We start from the raw sequence: 9,407 nt of genomic DNA, 5'->3' as shown, positions 1-9,407 counted from the left end.
GACTTTTCCTTTTTCCATTATGCAAATCACCTTGGTGTCTATTGATTGCATTTGCATGTGAAGAGGGACACTGGGTTTGTAACTGATGTATTTGCATGTGCATTTTTACTAATCCACTTGCAGGAGGGAGGTGATTACAGGCACAGGTATGGAAATATTACTGTCTGCAGCTAATAGAATTTGGTACCTCTGGAGGGTAAGTGCAGTCTGACGGTGGGATTATTACAGGCAGGTGGGAGCATAGCTGGAGCAGACACAGCCCCCCCCCCCCAACAGTCCTCATCAAGAATTCTTGCTGCAGGCTGCTGCTGCTGGAAGCCACTAACTGACCCAGCCTGGGGAACCTACCCAGTGCCGAGAGGTGAGTTCTTCAATAGAGCGATCCCGCTCCACCCTGCCCTGGGTCTGCATGCAGAACAGCTTCCTTCTCTTTACACCATTCATTTTGTGCTTCCGTGTGTGGCTTGGCAGAAGTCATCAGAAATATGCCTGCATGTTGGCAAAGCATCTAACTCCTCGGCTTGTCTAGTCAGGAAAATAAAAAGGCCTCACAGCTGTTTAACTACCTCCTCCATGCTCTGCTCTTTGCAGCCAGAGTTAATATTATGCCTCATTTGCATCCAACATTTAAATTTACTCATTAAGTTCTAAAGGCTATGGCACCTTTTGTCAGCCCAGTCTCTAATAAAGACACAATCTTTTCAGAAAAATGTGTCCCTTCTCACAGAACCTAATTTCCTAAAACACATTTTCCCTAAACATGAGGTTTCTGTCTGCAAAGGTATCAGGTAATTTCTCTCCTGGCTGTCCCCAAGAAAATACAGGGCAAGGGTATAACGGTGACAGAGGGCCTGAGGCTGGGGATGGAGCTTCCCAGCCTTCCCCACAGCCCTAAGTAACGGTTGTGGAAATAAAACTTGGGTTCTATTTGGGTAGCTGTTTTGTTTGTATGCTTGCATGTGTCTGTATATGTGCTGTGAATGTGTGTGTGTGTGTGTGTGTGTGTGTGTGTGTGTGCAATGCATGTACACATATCTGCATGTGTGTGGGATACACATGTGTGTGCTTATGTGCAGGTGCTGGACTGTTCAGCTGCTCTTAGCTAGCCAGCTTGCTCCGAGGATGCTGTCTCCAACTCCCATATGGGAGTGATTACAGGCACCATTGGACATTTACAGGAGTGCTCAGGATCTGAACTGTTTCTCAAACTTGCTTTACCCACTGAGGCATCTCCCAGTCTCCTTATTGTTTGTTGTTTTTTATCATTTTCTCAAACTCAACTGAGCTAGAAAAAAAAAGGCAGTGAATGAGAGAGGATGCTGGTTCTCCAAGAGACAGCTTAAAACTTTCACATGACAACCTTTCAGCAAAAACTGCTTGTCATGCTGCTTGGTTAAAAATGAACCGGAAGAGCAACTTGAGGCTTGTGACTGTCAGGGGAAAAAAATAAACCCTGATGGCAGGGGCTTTAAACTGGCTATAAAGCCAACTGGTAGACTGATGACAGTGAACACAATTAGCAGTTTATTCCCAGCCCAAAGCTAGCAAAAGCTAGAAGGCAAATCCTTGCCAATAAATGCTGTTGGCTGTCTCCTGTATCAGAGAAACACCTGTTAGGGTTTGGATGGATCAGGTGGCTCAAAAGGACACTGAAATGGATTGCTGGGGACTAAGGTATTATTAGATGGACAGACAGACAAGGGGACAACAACACAGAGGAGAGTTCAGGTCCCAGCACCATAGACAAACAACATACTAGAGTTTCTGAAGAGAATTGGAGCACATGAGGCAGAGGGCGCCTCTCTTTTACCTTTTTGAGGCAGGGAGCAGGGGTTTCCCAGAAAAAGCCTGCATCTAGGCTCCCAGATATCCCTGAAGGACTCAGATGGGAGATGGGAAGCAGGATGTGGCACTTTCAAGGGATGAATCTTGGGATTCACAATGTTCCAGTAGGATATCTGTCAGTATTTGTGAGTCTCCTTGAGTGAGCTTAGGCAGGGCAGCCGCTAAATGTCAACATTACATTCTCACAACACCCATCCTAAAGTTCACACCACGTAGAATAGCCTCGAAGTCCAAACCAAGGGTAGTAGAATATGGTTAATCATTTTCTTTCCTATTAGCTTCAGGGGGTTAATTCTTAACTAATATATAAGAACATAAAAATTATATATACTACTGAGATGACATGTAGTTTTCAGTAATGTACGTCTTGTATTCTATTTCATTGTGGTTAAATACATTTACCTTTTCAAGTATTTTTCATTTTTTTGTAGTGAAAACTTTCAAGATTGTTTTAAGCCTTTGTTCTGAGTCGATCAGTTGCAGTACTTTTCCAGAAGTTGTTTTGGACTCAGTTGTAGCTAGAGTTTTCCTGCCTTGCCCACAGTCAGGACAAATCTCTATCACCTGCCAGTCCCACAGCCGCTCAGACCTGACCAAGTAAACATAGAGATTTATATTGCTTACAAACTGTATGGCCATGGCAGGCTTCTTGCTAACTGTTCTTATAGCTTAAATTAATCCATTTTCATAAATCTATACCTTGCCACGTGGCACTGGCAGTGTCTCCCTCTGTCTTCCTGTTCCCTCCTTTCTCCTCTCTGTTAGTCCCGCCTATACTTCCTGCCTGGCCACTGGCCAATCAGTGTTTTATTTATTGACCAATCAGAGTAATTTGACATACAGACCATCCCACAGCACTCAGTAGTCAGGCCTCACAGACCAAGCAGCCTACCTCTGAATGATGGCTAATATGCTTACAGTCTACACAGTATGCAGTAAACAAGGCAAACTATTTGAAAACAGGCTATGTCTACATTTTTTTTTCAAACAGTCTTCAGATATCAACTAAGAACAACACAATGAGAAGGACATTCAGAAACCAGTGGGGAAGTTTGAAAGAAAGAGAGTCAAGGGCTGAAGAGAGAGCCCAGCAGTCAAGAGCACTAGCTGTTCTGGCACAGGACTGGGTTCAATTCCCAGCTTCCACATCTTGGCTCACAGCCATCTGTGACTCTAGTTCCAGGAGATCTGATGCCCTCTTCAGGCCTCCACAGGAGTTAAGTACTGCCCTGGTACACAGGCATACATGCAGGCAAAACATCCGTACACAGAAGTAAATAAATAAAAATAAAAATAAAAGAAATAGTCACAGTTTTTGTTCAGAACAACAAAGAAAGAAATTTATATGTGAAAACTGAATGTTGTTGCTATTTGTTACTTGATCTTTTTTTTTAACCTTTAAACCATGTAACACAAAGTTCTGACCGAGAGGGCGATTTCCTACTCCACTGCCCAAGTACAACTGTTTGAAGTCATTAGCTGATGCATCCAGACCCTGGAGAGTCAGAGGTCAGGTGATTCTGTCTGAAGAAGAGTGGGTTCCCTCCACGAGCTCTGAATTCCAGGTGGAAGTTTGGGGCACCCTTCGTGGTGATGCTCAAAAGTCAAGCCCTGCCTGGAGACTCCTCCGCTCTGTCCTTGGTCCTGCTCTCCATTCCATGTGCACGTCCCGCCTCCCAAGCCCACCATCTCATCCATCCACTCAGCTTAATTTAAATCATTCCCGGGCTGGCTACCTGTCCTCTCACACCACCACCGAGGCCGCAGGCCTGAGCTTCTGCCTCCCATAGTCTGATGTCTTCAACAGTGAAACTAACCAAGTTTGAACACACCCAGACAGAAATTCGTTAAGTAACAAAATGCCTAAGTTGTTAAGGCAGAATGTCTCCAGAATCCACACAAAGTCATCCTGAAAATAATTTTGTTGTTGTTGTTTTGTTTTTCAGGACAGAGTTTCTCTGTGTAATAGACCTGGCTGTCCTGGAACTCGATCTGCAGAACAGGCTAGCTTTGAACTCATAGAGATCCACCTGCCTCTGTCTCCTGGGTGCTGGGATTAAAGGTGTGCGCTGCCACCACCCATCAAAAATAACTTTTGAAGAGTAAACATGCAGGGCCAGTGAGTTGGCTCAGTGGGTAAAGGCACGTGCCACACAAGCCTGGGAGCCTGAGTTTGAGTCCGCCGTGCCATGTAGAGGGCTAGAACTGACTCCACAAAGTCCTCCGACCCTCACACATGTGCCATGGCATGTGTACCTATCATACACACACAGCCATAATAACAACCAGATATGCACAGAAGAAGGCCACTCATGCTGTCCATGATCCTCTTCATCTTCACAAACTCAAACTCCTGTGCAGAGCATCACTCCTACCAAAAAGAAGCATGCAACCTGTGGAACACATATTTACCTAAGCCTGAACCAAAGACCCTAACACCTCCCTTCTCACCATCCAACCAACAGCTTCTCCTTGGTGCTTTCCACAGCGGCTGTGATGAGAAGCCCGACAGACCCAATTTAAAGGAGAAAGGACTCCATTTGGACTCACTGTTTTAGAGGGTTCAGTCCACACTTGCTCAGCTCGAGAGCCTGGGCCAAAATATCATAGTTGTGAGAACATGTGGCTGAGGACCTTGTGGAAGACAGGAAGCAGAGTGCATAGGCAGGTATTGGGGGCTCAGGTATATGTTGCCAGGAACCTATTTCCTCCAGGTCAGCCCCGCCTACCAAAGTTCCAAAATGGCACTGCCATCTGGGAACTGAGTATTGAAAACATGAACTCACGAAAGGTATTTCATATTCAAAGTCACGGCAGCGCTTCTGGGGTGGACGACTCCAAGAAGCACTCTTACCCACCTTACCCTCCTGACAGCTCTGCCTTGCCAACTGACTAAGAGACAGGCTTATGAAAAATTCCTGTCTTCTTGAAAGATGAGTCAACAAAACTTTTTCTGGGCTGGGTGTGATAGCTCAGGATAAAGGGAGGGGGAGTGTTTACGCAAGCAGTCTTGTGGGTGAGATTCGCTTTGTTTGGGACACGTTTGTTACCTTTGAGAGAACACTTGACACCAAGCAAGAGCTCCCCCATACTTTACCATTCCAACTGCTCGTGCTCCAAACTTTGATACAGTCTCCAACTTCATTCTCTCACTTCCCACATCCAACCTGTCGTGGGGTCTTGTAGCTTTTGCCTTCAAAATACATACAGAATCGAACCACTCTACCCCGGTCCCATTGCTTGGCAGGCTGGTCCAGGCCCCCATCATCTTTCATTGGGTTGGTGCAGGTGCTTCCCGCTGGCTGTCCTGTACATTCCCAGCCTGCCATCATCTCAAAATTGTCCTTCCCCTGATTACTTTATTTCCATAGCCTATAGTCCCTCTCCCTGCAATAGAATACAAGGCAAGGCTTGATGTCCGGCCCTCAGCTTCTAGAACTGCAGACAGTACTGAATGGATGAATGAGTACTTTGGAAAGCCAGGCAGTGGTGCCAGTATTTTATTTATACTCACTGAACACCCGTGTCCCTATGTTGCTGAGAAAACTGTGACTTAAAGATTCAGTTATTTGCTCAGTTTTACAGTTAATAAGTCATCGATGTGGAATTTGCCTGTAGGTTCCTGTGACTCCAGAACATCAAATAGCAAGCGTGATTTCTGAAGGAAAGAGTCATCCTCAAATATTGCACAGATGTTAGTGAGGAGATGCTGCCTCCTGCCTACAGCACTGCCCAGGTTTGTAATGAAACTGATCAGGTGGGTCTCAAGAGGCCGGGTGTGGGCAGCAGCCACAGCTCCTTGACCAGGGATCTGTGTTAGCCCAGGGTCCAGGAGTGGATCAACCCATTAGCTTCACCTTCACCAAAAGCTTGAAGCCACTCAGCTAAAGCCTCCCCGTCACAGCAGGAGATGGCGGGGAGAGCGTTTGAATGCCAGGTCTCCAGCTGTCTGAGTCTTAATCTCCTCCCTAGTGTAAGGAAATGAATTGAATAAAATTCAAGAAAGCCATCTTGGCTTCTAAAAGAAACCGTGGTGGTTCCTCAAACATACAACGACTCTTCCCCAAGTCTTGCACAACCTCATTTATAGCACTGACCTTCACAAGGTACCTTAAAGGAACTCTTACAGTCTCCATGAACACAAGAACTGAAGAGATTCAAGCTGACATAGAGGAGCAGGCCTGTGATCCCAGCTACCAGGGAGGCTGAGACAGGAGGATTATAGACTCAAAGGCTGCCTGGAATAAAGAGTGAGTACAAGGCCAGCTTGGACAACTCAGTAAGACTCTATCTCAAATTCAAAAGGTGAGGAGGGCTGGGGATTAGCTCAGTGGGTCGAGTGCTTGCCCAGCACATGTAGTGCCTTAGGTTCAATCCCCAGTAACACACAGACACACACACACACAGACACACACACACACACACACACACACACACACACAAAAAAAAAAAAAAATTTCAATAATATGAACAATAAGAGTTCATTTAAGAACAGACAGTCACGCAATGGCAGAGCTGAGACTGGACCCCCAGAGCATCCTCCTCCCACACCTGATGCTCCCTTCCGGTACTGTGCCCCGCCACGCCCCAACCTCTGGCCAGACCCTCAGCCCAGCATAGCACAAGCAATCAGCCCCACAAGAGAGGCCTGATGACTGGGGGGGGGGGGGGCGGGGGAAAGAGGAGCCAGTGATCTTGCATTGAGGGAAACCGAGATGAAAGAAGACAATCCCAGGGAAGAACTTGAGGTTCAGAGACAGACAATCCCAGGGTACACTGTCAAGACAGGAGAAGCCCAGTGTGGTGAAATCGAAGCCGCAGGAAGGAAACTGGTTGAAAACAGGGGAACGACTAGAGTCACAGTATAAAAGGCCTGACTCGCGGGCCCATGGGGACACCAGCTGCTTCTGGACAAGCGAGTGGCAATTACAAAAGTGGGTTCAAAGGAACTGGAAAACTGAGACCAACAGCCTGGGGAAGAGCGAGGCAGGACGGCTGTACCAAGGGAGCAAGAAATGGGTGTCAGGAACACTTTATCCCATCCATGGGAGCCTCCAGCTCCTGTGGCATCAGGACATTAGGTCACACAGCTTCCTCTGCCTGGACTCTGCCCATAACTACCCATGATTCCCTCCTGCGCACCCTACAGTCTCTGTCATAACCTTACCAGACCAGTCCTAGGCATGGGCTAAACATTCTTCTCCATAGTACTTTCCCGACTGCCTTTGCCATTCCCATGTGAGACTGTGAGTGACCCTCCCTCTAGCCCCACCACCACCACTGGCTCCCACCTGTCCAAGAAGCTTCTAGTACCACCCACGCCGGTAGGGTGGCTAGGCTGCCACCAACTCGTCCATTAAGCTGTCTTTGCTGTGTTTCAGAAGCAAATGGTCCAGGGGCCCATTAGACTGATGCCTGACCTCACTTGGAGAGACAGTGGCCTAATCAAGGATTGTGAGGACAAGGTGGATAGATCAAAAAGTGGGAGCTTATGCAGGTCCCCTCGCTTCACCATCACCCGGGGCAGCCACTCACAGCCTGAGCCACAATCTGCCGCCATGCTCTTGGCAGGCTTGCAGAACTATTTATCATTTTTCCAAAGTGATTGACTTTTGATGAGAGGTTCCGGAGCTCAGGCAAACACGCCTGGCTTACAGGGTATTGTGAGTAAAAGAAAAGAAATAACAGGTACTCTTCAAGTGTGGGAGCTGAAAAAGAAGCTAATTAAATGTCAGGGCTGGAGTTTAACCCACTTGAAGAGGGTGTTTCTATTCTGGAGTCACTGAGTTCTCTCATTCCCAAACTCAGACTCTGAAACACCCGCCCTGCCTAGAAAACTTACGTAGGAACCCCGTGAGTCCAGGAGGGCTGCAAAGCTGGCCACTGGATTGGATGACCGGTCCGGTGTTCCAGCCTACCCAGACATAAGACTTCTGAGATGCAGAGGGCCAGGGACACCGGGACAGCCACAGGGCTCTTTCGTTCTTCTTTATCCTGTCTAAAGGAGATGAAAGCAGAATCAGAAGACAAGGGTCTACCACCATGGCATTGGGAGGGTCGTGTCTTGAATGTCATTGGAGAGAGGCTGTTTAGAAGCAGTTAACAGTGAAATCAAGGCCTTGTGGCTTGAAGCCGATGCAAGCGACTGCCTGACCCTAGGGTCCCCTAGTGAGGCTGGGCTGGCCTCATCAGACCTTGGTCTTTCTACTGTTCATTTGCATTCCTGTCCCAGAGATAAGTCTGTGTGACTGCCTCACAGAGAGAGAACCGGCACCATGCAGAGGTTTTTCCAACCTTCTCTGGCTAGAGAGGTGAGCAGACTGGTAACTCAGGATTGTCCCCACAAGGAATCACCCTGCCTGGGGCTGAAGTCACTACTCACTTTCCTGCAGGACCCAGGACCTCTGGTCCCTATCATCCTATCAGTCCATGCTATTGTTCCACCCTAAGAAGGAAGGAAGGGGGTCCCTTCCTGTTCCCAACTGTCATCTGCATAGGAGTAGGGCTTGCAGTAACCATGAGTTGATCCCCTTTGTAATGAGTCCTCTGCCTAGCAGCTTGCAGAATGTTCTTCCCCACCAGCGCCCACAGCCACCCTGCCTGGGTTCATCTCCACTGCTGCTCTGTAGCCAGGGAAATGGAGGCCCACGGGTGATATGATGAGCATGCTCAGACCACAAAACCCAGTAAGGAGGACTCCTTTTCTGGTGCTCACCATAGGGAGGAAGCCCAGATAGGGCACACAGGGCTTAACAACAGCTGCTCACCAGGCCTGATAATTCCTCCTCCGACCTGGAAGTCCAGGGGCTCAGAAACCAGTTCGAGAGGTATGAATAAATCTATGCTATGAGCTCTTTTTAAAATTTAATCGTTATTTTAACCATCCACTTAAACAAGCAATTGCTCACCATCTTTCTATTTTTTTTTCTCCTGCCATCCACAAGTGCGGGAGGAGGGAATGGGAAAAGAGGGAGGTGGGGAGGCTGAGAGTGAATGAAAGGCGCACAAATCCCCCCACTCCAGGCAGCAGCATAAACCACTTATTATGAGCAGAGGCCCCAGGAGAGTCTTGTTTTTAATATGATTTGGATTAAGGGAAGAAGAGGAACAAGGGCTCCCACACACCTTGGTATAATTAAATCAGCCAGCCACAGGAGCGCTAGCCTGCCTACCCCCACCTGGCAGGCACTCCCAAGCTCCAGGCCATCTCTGGGAATGGGAATGGGGATGGTGGGGGAACTTTGACCATCTCTGTCTAGGCAGACAAGGGATTTGGAGTTTGTTCCATCGGTGTCCCTGAGAAGCTCAGGTCACACATGCTTCACCAGGGACAGAAAACACTACTCTCAGGGGGAGGCACCTGACATCCATCATCCCGCTATCCAGGGGTTCTTCCTCAAAATTGATTTGTGTGTGTGTGTGTGTATGTGCTCTTTGAAAATCTTGATGAGCACTTACCCAGGAATCAACAAGCTCTGTCACAGCATGAACTGGGTGATGTGGCGTCCCCAATTGTCTGCAGGGTCACAAGCTTCAGTCTAGCTAGGGCATTTCACAACATG

Source organism: Peromyscus maniculatus, chromosome 7 (genome assembly GCF_049852395.1).
Source record: "Peromyscus maniculatus bairdii isolate BWxNUB_F1_BW_parent chromosome 7, HU_Pman_BW_mat_3.1, whole genome shotgun sequence".
Classification (NCBI taxonomy): Eukaryota; Metazoa; Chordata; class Mammalia; order Rodentia; family Cricetidae; genus Peromyscus; species Peromyscus maniculatus.
Note: the sequence above shows the minus strand (reverse complement) of the source record.